A 14,386-nucleotide genomic window follows, 5' to 3' on the forward strand; every position below is an offset into this window, starting at 1 on the left:
GTAATTGACTTTTTCTTCTTATTCTCTATTAAATAATGAAGCTTTAGCCTTAAAATCCTGACTCAACAAGTCTGGAACTCAAGCACTTGTCAGTTCGGTAAATGAACTACGCAATGAAGACTTAAGATTTTTGTGTGTAGAAAGAATGATGGTCAAACTACTAGGAATACATTCCTTCACAAGTGTCTGCACTAATTCTTAGGGCATCTAATATGAATTTTCTGGTTAGGTACCCATATTTTTTGGTTCTCACATTAAGAGAAGGGGTTAAGTGGAAAAATTTAGAGAAGACTGCGGTGGGCCATCTATTTTTTTGGGGGGCATCTATTCTTTATCAAATAAGTCAAATAGATGGAAAAGGGAGTATTTCACCTCTACTTTCATTTGAAATAAAATGAGTAGACCAGAGAGTCCTCATAATAACTCTCTGTGACTAGGGAGGTGAGCTCATATGCCAGAAAGAGTGTAGGCTTTAGAGTTATGATGGCTCTCATTTTGCATCCTAGCTCTTCCCTGCTGGACCTGGGGCAAGTAACTTAATTTTTTTTAAACTTCAGGTATACAATGGGAATAATAGCTATTTTATTACAGTGTAGTTTGGGAAAACAAACAAACAAAAAACATTAAGTGGGCAAACTGTCCAGTACAGTGACTGATGTGTAGTAGGTGCTGAATAAATTATGCTAGTAATTAGTTTATTGGTTTGCCACATTTTGTAGGATAAGTTTGGCCCTTGAATAAATGGTCAAAAGCAAAGAAACTGAGATTACTCTTGTTATCTCATATTAGGCATAGAAGATTTAGAAATAAAAGTAGATTTACTACTCTGTAAGGTGAGCAATTAGCCATTAATAACAGAAAAGCTGTTATAGCTCATCTCTCATCCTAACAAAATACCAAGAGTAATGGGATAAAGGCAGGCAACCTGGACCAGATGGGCTCTTAAAAGCCTTGTAGGACAAAAACCCTAAATAATCCAGAAACAAATAGACTTTTCAAGGGATCCTCTGGTTTGGGGCACATCCCTAGTTGGGGCTCAGCAAAATCCTCTAACACCCCTAACCTTATTATCGTCTGTCATGCATAAGTATATGCTCACAGATGCGCTCCAACAGATGAAATCATTTTTAAAAGACTGCGGGGCTAATCTTCAAAAGTTTTTAAAGATCTAAATCTTTATTTCATCCATAGCAGGCTACATATTCTACTTCTAATGAAAAATAAAAAATTCTTTCCCCCAAAACACCCCCCTCAGTATTTATAGCTAATATAAACTCATGAGGAATGCCATTATACCCCACCCCATTAAACCCCTCCTCCTCAGACACATGTGCAAGCTGGACCATCTGGAACCATCTACCTGCCTTTAAAAAAAAAAAAAAAATTGCAGTGAAAAACACATAAAATTTACCGTCTTAACTATTTTTAAATGTACAGTTCAGTGGTGTTGACTCTATTCAAATTGTTCTGCAATGGTTCCCTGGAACTTTTCCATCTTGCAAAATTGGAGCTCTCTATTAAACAGCCCTGTTTCCTCCTCTCCCCAGCCGCTAGCAACCACCATTCTGCTGTATTTCCATGAACTTGTTTTGACTTGTCTAAATACCTCATACAGTATTTGTCTTTTTGTGACTGGTTTATTTCACTTAGCACAATGTCCTCAAAGTTCATCCATGTAGCATGTGATGGGATTTCTTGCCTTTTTAAGGCTGAATAATACTCCTTGTGTGTTTACATCATATTTTGTTTATTCAGTTCATCCATCAAAGGACTTGGGTTTCTTCTACCTCATGGTTATTGTGAATAATGCTACTATGAACATGGGTGTGTAAGTAGCTCTCTGAGATCCTGCTTTCAATTCCTTTGGATGTATACCTAGAAATGGAATTACTGGATCATATAGCAGTTCTATTTTTAATTTCTTGAGGAATTTCTATGCTGTTTTCCACAGAGACTGCACCATTTCACATCATCAACAGTGCACAAGGGTTCCCATTTCTTTACATCTTCCCCAATAGTTGTTATTTTCTGTTGTGTGTTTTTAATGTCATTACTATGAAATGATACCTTGTTGTGATTTTGATTTGCAATTCTCTAATAATTAGTGATGACGAGGGGTCTTTTCATATGTTTGTTAGCCATTTATATATCCTCCTTGGCAAAATGTCTATTCAAGTCCTTTGCCAATTTTTAAATCAGGATACTTGGCTGGCTCCTTCCCTCCCTCCTCTCCTTCCTCCCTTTCTTTCTTTCTTTCCTTCCTTTCCTTCTTCCTTTCTTTCTTTTTTTTTCTTTCCTTTTTTTCTTTCTTTCCTTCCTTCCTTCCTTCCTTCCTTTCTTCCTTTATTTATATATTCTGGATATTAAGCCTTTATAGGATACATGATTTTTCTCCCATTCCGTAGGTTGCCTTTTTACTGGTGATTGTACCCTTTGATGTACATAAATTTTCAAGTTTGATATAGTTCTATTTGTCTGTTTTTTCTTTTGCCTTTGCTTTTGGTGTCGTGTCCAAATCCAGTGTTCTGCCAAATCCAGTGTTCTGAAGCTTTGCCCTTGTGTTTTCTTCTAGGAAGTTTATAGTTTTAGTTCTTCTATTTAGGCCTTTAATCCATTTTAGTTAATTTTTGTATGTGGTTGCAAGATAAAGGTCTAACTTCATTCATTTGCATGTAGGGATATCCAGTTTTCCCAGCACTCCTTTTTGAAAAGATAGTCCCTTCCTCATAGAATGGTCCTGACACTCTTGTTAAAGATCATTTGACCATGAACATGAGGGTTTCTGGGTGTTTTGTTTGATTTTATTGGTCTATATAAAACTCTATATGGTACTTTATGTAAGTACCATACTGTGTTGGCTACTCTAGCTTTGGAAAATATTTTGAAATCAGGATACGTGAGACATCTAACTTTGTTCTTTTTCAAGCTTGTTTGGCTATTTGGGGTTGTTTGAGACTCCATGTGAATTTTTGGATAGAGTTTTCTATTTCTGCAAAAAAATGGCATGGTTTAGAGATTTCATTGAACTTGTAGATTGCTTTAGATAGTATTGACATTTTAACAATATGAAGTCTTCCAATCCATGAACAAAGGATGTCTTTCCATATATTTGTGTCTTTAATTTTGTTATGTTTTGTAGTTTTCAGTGTCAAGTCTTTCAACTCCTTTGATTAAATATATTTCTAAGTATTTTATTTTTATTTATGCTATTATAAATGGAATTATTGCCTTAGTTGCCTTCTTAGATTGTTTATTGCTAGTGTATAAAAATGCAACTGAGGGAATGAGAGTGTTTGTATGTTGATTTCATATCTTGCAACTTTGTTGAATTTTATTTCCAGTAGGCTTTTTCTTCCTCCCTCCCTCCTTCTCCCCCTTCTTTCCTTCCTTCTTTCTTTCCTTTCTTCATTCCTTTTTTGGTGTGGAATCTTTAAGATTTTCTACATTCAATATCATGTCATTTGCAAACAGATAATTTTGCATTTCTTTTGCCTAATTTCTCTGGCTAGAATTTCTGTTACTATGAGTGGTAAGAATAGGCATCCTTGTCTTGTTCCTGATTTTAGAGGAAAAGCTTTAGCCTTTCAGAGAGTAAGGTCTTAGTCACGGGCTTTTCATATATTGTCTTTTAAAACTTTTTATATTTTTATTTTCTATTGGAGTATTGCTTGTTGGATTGCTGTGTCTAGGACTTCCAATATTATGTTGAATAAAAGCGGTGAGTGTGGGCATCATTTTCTTGTTCTAGATTTTAGTGGGAAGGCTTTCAGCTTTTCTCCATTGAGTATTATATTGGCTGTGGGTTTGCCATAAGTGGCTTTTATTATGTTAAGGTATATGTTCCCTCTATACCCACTTTGGTAAGAGTTTTTATCATGAATAAAAGTTGGATTTTGTCAAATGGTTTTTCTGCATCTATTGAGATGATCATGTGGTTTTTGACTTTTCTTTTGTTAATGTGGTGTATGACATTGATTGATTTGCATATGTTGAGCCATCCTTGTGAACTTGGGATGAATCCCACTTGGTCATGGTTTATGATCTTTTTTATATATTGTTGGATTCAGTTGGCTAAAATTTTTTTTGAGAATTTTTACACCTATATTCATCAAAGATATTGGCCTATCATTTTCTTTTTTTGGTAGTATCTTTGGTTTTGTTATTAGGGTGATGGTGGCTTCATAGAATATCTCTAGGAGTGTTCCTTCTTCAACCTTTGTATGTTTGGTAGAATTCACCTATAAAGCCATCTGGTTCTGGACTTTTGTTTGTGGGGAGTGCTTTTATTACATACTCAATTTCATTTCTAGTGATCAGTCTGTTCAGTTGATCTATTTCTTCTTGATTCAATTTTGGCAGGGTGCAAGTCTATAGAAAGTTGTCTGTTTCTTCTAGGTTGTCAGATTTTTTGGCATATAATTGTTCATACTACTCTCTTACGGTTTTTTTGTATATCTGCAGTATCCATTGAAATTTCTCCTTTTTCATTTCTAATTTTGTTTATTTGAGTTATTTTTCTCCTCTTGGTCAGTCTGGCCAGAGGTTTGTCAATTTTGTTTACCCTTTCAAAGAACCAGCTCTTGGTTTTATTGATTTTTTTTTCCTATTGTTTTTTGAATCTCTACCCTCTCTGATCTTTATGATTTCCTTCCTTCTGGTGACTTTAGGTTCTGTTTGTTCTTCTTCTAATTCTTTCAGCTGTGGGTTAAGTTGTCACTTTGAGATTTTTCTTCTTTTATGAGGAAGGCCTGTATTGCGGCATCCTGTAGATTTTTGAATGATTGTTTTCATTATCATTTGTCTTGAGGTATTTTCTAATTTCCCTTTTGATTTCCTCATTGAACCACTGGTTTTTTAGTAGCATGTTGTTCAATCTACATATAGTCAGTTTTTTTCTTTGCTTTTTTTTTAAGTCAGTTTTTTCTCATTTCTTTTCCTGTGGTTGACTTCTAGTTTCATACCATTGTGGACAGAGAAAATATTTGAAATAATTTCTGTACTCTTAAATTTGTTGAGGTTAGTTTTGTGCCCCAGTATGTGGTCAGTCCTTGAGAATGTTCCATGTACACTTGAAAAGAATGTATGTTCTGATTTTTTTGGATGTAATGTCCTAATAATGTCAATTAAGTCTAACTTTTTATTGTGCCATTTAGGATCTCTGTTGCCTTATTGATTTTCTGTCTAGAGGATCTGTCCATTGATGTGATTGGGGTGTTAAAGTCTCCTGCTATTATTATATTCCATAAATTTCTCCTTTTATGTCTATTAGTATTTGTTTCATGTATCTGGGTGCTCCTATATTAGGGGCGTGTATATTGACGAATATAATATCCTTTTCTTTTTAGGGCTACACCAATGGCATATGGAAATTTCTAGGCTAGGGGCTGATCAGAGCTGCAGCTGATGGCCTGTGCCACAGACACAGTAACATAGGATCCAAGCTGTGTCTGCAACCTGCACCACAGCTCACAGCAACTCTGGATACTTAACCCACTGAGTGAGGTCAGGGATCAAATGCTCATCCTCATGGATACTAGTTGGATTCATTTCTGCGGCACCACCTCAGGGAACTCCTAATATCTTCTTGAATGGATCCTTTTATCATTACATTAGTGTTCTTCTTTGTCTTTCTTTATGGCCTTGTCTGATATGAATATTGCAACTCCTGCTTTTCTGTCTTTTCCATTCACATGAAATATCTTTTTCCATCCTCTCACTTTCAATTTATATGTGTCCTTTGCCCTAAGGTGATTCTCTTGCATGCAGCATATTGTAGGCTCTTACTTTTTTATCCAGTCTGCCATTCTGTGTCTTTTGATTTGAGTATTCATTCCATTGACATTTAGGGTAATTATTGATAAATATGTATTTATTGCTATTTTAAACCTTATTTTCCAGTTGATTTTATGTTTCTCCTTTGTTCCTTTTTTTTTTTTGGATTTGATGATTTATTTTATGCTTGTGTCCTCCTCTTTTCAGTTTTTGTGAATGTACTGTTTGGTTTTGATTTGTGATTTCCATGTTTTTCAAGTATGTTAACCCCTTCCGATATCTGCTTGCTTTAGCCTGATAGTCATATAGGCTCAAACACATTCTAAAAAGAGTCTAGATTTTTCTTACTTTCCTTCGCCATATTTTATGATTTTGAAGTCCTTTTTTAACATTTTCATGTTTGTTCTTTTGTTGTTTCTTGTGTTTATCATCACTTTTACAATAGGTCCCCCCCCCCTTAGATCTGCATACTGGCTTATTTGAGTGATTGCTTTCCAATTGTGAGTTCCTCCATCCTATTACTTTTTCTTTTTCTTTTTCTTTTTTGTCTTTTTGCCTTTTCTAGGGCCGCTACCATGGCATGTGGAGGTTCCCAGCCTAGGGGTCGAATTGGAGCTGTAGCCACTGGCCTACACCAGAGCCAGAGCAACACGGGATCCCAGCCATGTCTGCAACCTACACCACAGCTCACGGCAACACCAGACCCTTAACCCACTGAGCAAGGCCAGGGATCGAACCCACAACCTTATGGTTCCTAGTGGGATTCGTTAACCACTGTGCTACGACGGGAACTCCTCCTCCATCCTATTTCTTCTTACCTTTTTAAAATATATTTAGAGGAACCCTTTCAGTATTTCTTTTAGAATTGGTTTATTATTGCTGTACGCCTTTAATTTTTGTTTGTTGGAGAAAATCTTTATTTCTCCTTTTATTTTAAATGATATTCTTCTGGGTAGAGTATTCTAGGTTACAAATTTTCCTTTTTAGAACTTTGAATATATCTTGCCACTCTCTTCTGGCCTGTAGTGTTTTTGTAGAGAATCAGCTGATAGCCTTATGGGGGTTCCCTTATAAGTAATACTTTGTTTTTCTCTTGCTGCCTTTAGAATCTTCTCTTTAACTTTTGCCATTTTTATTATAATAATGTCTTAGTGTGGGCCTGTTTGGGTTCAACTTGTTTGGGGCCCTCTGTGCTTCCTGTATTTTGACATCATTTGCTTTAGATTTAGGAAGTTTTCAGCCATAATTTCTTCAAATATACTTTCAATCCCCCTTTTCTTTTTCTTCTCCTTCTGGAATCCTTATTATGCATAGATTGGCCCACTTTATATCATCCTATAGATCTCTGATAATTGCTTTCATGTTTTTTCATTTGGTTTTCTGTCTGCTGTCCTGATTGGGTGATTTCCATTATTCTGTTTTCCAAGTCAATAATTTCATTCCTCTGCATTATTCATTCTGCTCTTCAGTGCCTTTAACTCAGCTTGTGTCTCTGCAAATGAATTTTATAATTTTTCTTGGCTCTTCCTTATAGTTTCTATTTCCTTTCTAAAGTAACCTGCATTACTGTTCATATCCAGTCTTAATTCCTTCATATTCACTCTTAATTCATTTAGTATTTTCACTATCTCCTTTTTGAACTCATTGTCATTAGAATGCAGAAGTCTGTTTCATTGTTTGCTCTTTCAGGTGAATTCCCCTGTTGTTTTAACTGGGAATGGTTCCTGAGCTTCTTCATTTTGCTTATATTTTTCTTATTCTGTGAGTTTAGGGAAAACAGCTACTGGCAGTCTTGGAGGGCTATTTATTTGCATGAGCACTCCTGGGTATTTTGTGAGAGCTTTTTATTTTTAGGGTGCTGTGCATGCTTCCAGGGAGATGGAGGCAATGGGCAGGACTAGTAGTTAATGCCTGCTTGCTGGGCCCTTGACAGTGGCAAGGACCCATGGGAAGGTGGCACAGGCTGCTCCTAGTTGCAGGGTACTGGGAAGTGACAGTAATCAGGCAGGTATAGGTGGTGCCCAGTGTGTCTGGCAGTGGCAGCAACAGGGCGGGTGTGTTCCCTGTGGAGTGCAGCAACAACAAGTGGTGCTCAGTTGCAGTGTCCTCTTCTTTGCTGACCTCTGAGGTGCCTTGGGCTATTGGTGGTGCCTGTTCACAAACCCCTAGTGGTGGTGGGCCACACCCACCTCTGGTGTCTGAGATAACTGGTGTGGTTTGCCCTGTATACCACATAGGAGGCTCCATGTCACACTTAGCCTCCTGCTGCCCTTAGCCCTCACAAGAAGGTGCCCTGTCACCCACAGCTGGTGCAAGTGGCACACATCACCCATAGCCTGCACCAGAGGTGCCCCACCCTCTGAGAGTCCATGCATATGCAGGGAAAGACATTTGTATGACAGTCTCCCCTCCTCTTCTTGCCCTCCCCAACAATGGTGCCTTGCTTCTCCTGAGGACTCAGACCTCCTCTCAGGTTCATTTGGCTATGGCACTCAGCTCCCCATCCTGTGGGGCACCACTCCCTAGCCTCTTGGGTTGTCTCCACACAGCCAACACTAGTCCTCTCCCAGGAACTGACCTCCAGAGCCTGAGTCTCAGTGTGTAACCTCTGCCCAAGCATTTCGGGCTGTGGTGTCTGGGGCAGTGGTGCAGATGGTCTGTGCAGCTCTCACTCTGCTTTACTCTCCTCAGTCTAGCTGCTGGGCTTTTCTCCACAACTTCATGGTCTCTCTGTCTTGGCTGATCTCCCCTTCAGGTAGGTGGCTTCCCATGGTGTGGGTTCCTTTCCTCTTTCACAGCTCCCTCTCAGGAGTGCTAGTTCCATCCTGATTCCTTTTCTCTCTGTGTTTTTTGTTTTTGTTTTTTCCCCTTTTTGTTCTATCCAGTTATGTGGAGGGTTTCTAGCCCTTTTTGGACCTTTAAGGTCTTCTGCCAGCATTCAGATGTTCTGTGCGAATCATTCTACATGTAGATGGGTTTTTGTTTTTTTTTTATGTGTTTGTGGGAGAAGGTGAACACCATGTATTACTCCTCTGCCATCTTGATTCTTCTCCCAAAAGTGTTAAGTGTTCTAATTTCATTCTTTTACATGTAGCTGTCCATTTTTCCCAGAACCAATTATTGAAGAGGCTTTCTTTTCCCAAGTATATATTCTTGCCTCCTTTGTTTTGGTTTAGTTGACCATAGGTGCTTGGGTTTATTTCTAGGGCTTTCTATCTTGTTCCATTGATCTACATTTGTTTTTTTAATGTGCCAATACCACACTGTTTTGATGACTTTAGCTTTGTAGTAGAGTCTAAAGTCAGTGAACTTGATTATTCCAGCTCCATTTTTCTTTCTAAGGATTGCTTTGGCTATTTGGGGTCTTAGTGTTTCTGTACAAATTAAAATTTTTTTTTGTTCCAGTTCTATGAAAAATACCATCAGTAATTTTTTGGGGGGGTGGTCTTCTGTCTTTTTAGGGCTGCACCTATGGCACATGGAGGTTCTCAGGCTAGGGGCCAAATCAGAGCTGTAGCTGCCTATGCCACAGCAACAGCAACGTGGAATCTGAGCAGCATCTGTGATTTATACCACAGCTCATGGCAATGAGTGATCCTTAACCCACTGAGTCGTTTGCTTATGTGGTGTATCACATTGATTGATTTGGGCATGATGTACAATCCTTTTAATGTATTGTTGGATTCAGTTTGCTAGTATTGTTTTGAGGATTTTTGCATCTATATTTATCAGTGATATTGGCCTGTAATTTTTTGTGGTATCTTTGTCTGGTTTTGGTATTGGGGTGATGGTGACCTCACAGAATGAGTTTGGGAGTGTTCCTTTGCAGTTTTTGGAAGTGTTTCAGAAGGAGAGATGTTCAGTCTTCTCTAAATATTTGATAGAATTCACCTGTGAAGCCATCTGGTCCGGGAGTTTTATTTGTTGGAAGTTTTTCAATCATGGTTTCACTTTCAGTACTTGTGACTGGTATGTTCATCTTTTCTATTTTTTCCTGCTTCAGTCTTGGAAGGTTGTACCTTTCAAAGAATTTGTCCAAGGTTTTTCCATTTTATTGTTATACAGTTGCTTGTAGTAATCTCTTATGATCCTTTGTATTTCTGTGATGTCCACTGTAACTTCTTTTTCATTTCTAATTTTAATGATTTGAGCCCTCTCCCTTCCCTCTGGCTAAGGGTTTATCAATTTTGTTGACAGTTTCTAGGAACCAGCTGTTGTTTCATTGATATTTTCTGCTGTTTTCTTCATTTCTATTTCATTTATTTCTGCTCTGATCTTTATGATTTCTTTCCTTCGACTCACTTTGGGGTTTTTTTGTCCTTCTTTCTCTAGTTGCCTTAGGTGTAAGATTAAGTTGTTTGAGATTCTTCCCATTTCCTGAGGTAGGCTTGTATTGCTCTAAATTTCCCTCTTAGAACTGCTTTTGCTGCATTCCACAGATTTTGGATCTTCCTTGTCATTTTTCTCTACGTATTTTTTAATTTCCTCTTTGATTTCTTCAGTAATCTATTGGTTGTTTAGTAGCATATTGTTTAGTCTTCATGTGGTTGTGCTTTTTGCAGTTTTTTCCCTTGTCTTTGATTTCTAGTCTTATAGCTTTGTATTTAGAAAAGATGTTTGATATGATTTCAATTTTCTTAAATTTACCGAGGCTTGATTTGTGGCCCGGAATGTGATCCATCCTAGAGAATGTTCCATGTGTGCTTGAGAAGAACGTTTATTCTGCTGCTTTCAGGTGGAATGTTCTATAAATATCTGTTAAGTCCATCTGGTCTAATGCATCATTGGAACTTGATTTTCTGTCTGGATGATCTGTCCATTGCTGTAAGTAGGGTATTAAAGTCACCGACCATTATTATATTACTGTCGACTTCTTTTTTCATGGTGGTTAGCATTTGCCTTATATTTTGAGGTGGTCTTATGTTGGGTGCACATATATTTTCAGTTCTTATGTCTTTATCTAGTTGATTCCATGATTATTATGTATTGTCATTCTTTTGTCATTTGTAATAGTCTATTTTTAAGTCTATTTTGTCTGATAAGTTTGGTGTTGATTCTTCTCTGAATGTTTCGTATAATTCTCCAGTGAAACCATTTGGTCCTGGGCTTTGTTAAGATTTTTTTGAATACTGATTCAGTCTCCTTTCTTGTTATGTCTATTCACATTTTCTATTTCTTCATGATTCTGTCTTGGTAGGTTGTGTATTTCTAAGTTACCCAGTTTGTTGGTATTCAACTATCCATAATATTTTCTATCCTTTTTTGTTACATTGGTCATTAACGTCCCATTTTTTATTTTACATGTTTCATTCTTCTTTTTATTCTTAATTTAGTTTAAGTTTTGTCAATTTTGCTCATTTCAAACAACTCTTAGTTGTGTTGATTTGTTTCTATTGTTTTCTATTGTCTGTTTTATTTATCTGTGCTCTAATCTTAGTTTTCTTCCTTCTGGTAGCCCTGAGTTTGGATTGTTCTTTGCTTAGTTCCTTGAAGTATGAAGTTAGATTGTTGATTTAAGATCTTTTTATTTAATATAAGTTTTTATAAGTCTAAAATTCCCTCTTACCACTGGATCCATAAGTTTTGGTGTGTTGTGTTTTTCTTTTTTTCTTTCTTTCTTTTTTTTTTTTTTGTCTTTTTGCCATTTCTTGGGCTGCTCTCGTGGCATATGGAGGTTCCCAGGCTAGGGGTCCAATTGGAGCTGTAGCCACTGGCTTACGCCAGAGCCACAGCAATGCGGGATCTGAGCCATGTCTGCAACCTACACCCCAGCTCACGGCAATGCTGGATCCTTAACCCACTGAGCAAGCGCAGGGATGGAACCTGCAACCTCATGGTTCCTAGTCGGATTCGTTAACCACTGAGCCGCGACGGGAACTCCACATGTTGTGTTTTTCTTTTGTCTCAGGATATTTTCTAATTCCATTTGTGATTTCTTTCTACTGGTTGTTTCAGAATGTGCAGTTTAGTTTCTATGTACATGTGTGCTTTCCAGTTTTTCTTTCTGCTATTGATTTCTAGTTTCATTCCATTATTGTTGGAAAAGATACTTTGTATGATTTCAGGCTTTTAAATTTTAAGTCTTGTTTTGTGGCTTAACATGTGGTCAATCCTGAAGAATGTTCCCTGTGCACTTGAGAGGAATGTGTATTCTACTGTTGAAGTGTTTTGTATATATCTGATAGATCCAACTAGTCTATAGTTTTGTTTCAGTTCTCTGTTTCTTTATTTATCTTCTCTTGGTTCTATTCATTTTTGAAAATGGGTGTTGAATCTCCTACTGTTACTGTGTTGCTACTTATTTCTCTCTTCTAGTTCTGTTAACACTTGCTTCATATATTTAAGAGCTCTATTATTTGGTGACTATACAGTTGTTATAGCTCCCTAATGAATTGACCCTTCTGTCTCATATTAGTATAGCCATCCGTGCTCTCTTTTGGTTACCATTTGCATGGAGTACCTTTTTGCACCCTTTCACTTTTAGCCTGTATGTGTCTCTTATAGATAGCATATAGTTGGATCCTCTTTCTAAATTTTATCCATTTAGTCAATCTATGTCTTTTGATTAGGAATTTAAATCCATTTACATTTGATGTAATTACTATTGCAATTTTTCATTTTTTCCTAAAAGTTTTGTAGTTTTTATCCTTCATTTCCCCTCTTCCTCTTTTGTGTTTGACTTTTTTTTTTCCTTTTTGTATTGATATGCTTTGATCTCCTCCTTTCATGTAAACTCCAGAGAGATTTTCTTTATGGTTATCATGGGGATTATGTTTAAAAAACGTTAATTTAATAACAATCTCTTTAAAGCTAATAACAACTTGATTTACATACAAATACTCCATTCCTTATAGCTCTGCCCCCTCCCCACTTCTTAGGCACTCCTTTTTTTTTTTTTTCTTTTGGCTTTTTTGTCTTTTCTAGGGCTGAACCCGTGACATATGGAGGTTCCCAGGCTAGGGGTCTAATTGGAGCTGTAGCCGTAGGCCTACACCACAGCCACAGCAACGCCAGATTTGAGCCGCATCTGCGACCTACACCACAGCTCAGGGCAACTCTGGATCCCCAACCCACTGAGCAAGGCCAGGGATTGAACCGGCAACCTCATGGTTCCTAGTCGGATTGGTTAACCACTGCGCCACGATGGGAACTCCACTTTTCTTCATTTTAAGGCAGTTGTTTAAAATTCATTGTCAGGTAATTCAGAGATCTTCATTGCTTTAGGGTTTGTTTCCAGGTATTTCTTAGATCTTGCTATGTTCTCCTATTTCTTTATATGATTTGTAAACTTCTTTCAGATTTGGGCATTTGAAAACTAGCTACCATACCTAGGAATGTATCTTCTTTGGACATGTGTATATGCTTTTATTCTGTCCTAATTTATTTCTTCTCAGGAGCTTTTCCTGTTTCAATTTCTACTGTATTCCTGTCTGTACTCTCTTGGATCCCCTGAACCTGCCTGTGGAACTGTAGACTCCCTGCTGCTCTAACAACCTCTGTACTCCTGTTTTCAGTGGTCTCCAACCAACATGCAAGCCATGCTGCCTCTCCCACTAGTGCTCCAAATCAGGTGAGACAGAAGTTAGTTCCTCAAACAGCCCCCATCCAAACCACAATATTGCATACAACTTCACCTTTTTCATTTCTGTCTCAAAGGAGGAGCCAGGAATTGGAAGTTCTCTCTTAATTGTGCCATGTCCTGCAGGTAGAGGGAAGGGCTAGGATGAGCAAAATGCTCCAACTTTTCCTACACCTTTTGGTGCACAGACTCCTCCTGGTTTCACGTTTGCCTGAGCTGTAGTTTCCCACATCGTTTCTCGAGTTTTCACAAAGGTGTTTTGGTCCTTGGATTGTTAGCTCAGTGTCTCCTTGGGGAACAAGGACCCAGAGCTTCATTGGTGATGTCACTCCCCATCCACCTTTTTTGCTTTCCCCTTGATATTCACGAGAACAAATATGTAACACATTTTTAGAGTATCTTAATGATGGAAAACATGGTTATCCAACAAGTTTTATTTGTCTACAAGTGGTCTGTTATCAAAATAATTTGAAATAGCTAAACCATTGGAGTAAAAAATGAATTTTAACTTAAAAATATCACCACTATTTATGTGAAACTAAACTTAAATAACTGTGGTCAATAGGTGTTTATAGTATAATTTCATTCTTATAGTAAGAAGTACTGAATTAAGTTTGGCCTAATAAAAAAGTTCCCCAATTTTTACCAAAAACTCAAAAGATTGATAGCCCATGGAGTATTCTATTTTACCCTGTCCAGTTATTTTGGAAACTATTAAAGATTATAGTAACATTAGAAAATCTGTGTGTTTAGTTTTGAGAAAACATTGAGTAACAGGAAACACCTGTTAAATGGAAGTTGCTGAAACATCAACTCTGTATCACAGGCATGCCTTTATTACTTTAGGTATAAGCACACTTTTTACTCATTAAAATTTTCATTTTACTCATGATTTCTAAGTTACTTTTTTGACTTGTGATTTCTAAGTAGTTATAAGCTTTGGTGGAATAAGATAATGAATTCAGTTGATCTTATTCTGTGATCATCCTACTACTACTGACTAGAACTTCTATTAGAAATTTTGTATTTTGAAGA

Source organism: Phacochoerus africanus, chromosome 2 (genome assembly GCF_016906955.1).
Source record: "Phacochoerus africanus isolate WHEZ1 chromosome 2, ROS_Pafr_v1, whole genome shotgun sequence".
Lineage (NCBI taxonomy): Eukaryota > Metazoa > Chordata > Mammalia > Artiodactyla > Suidae > Phacochoerus > Phacochoerus africanus.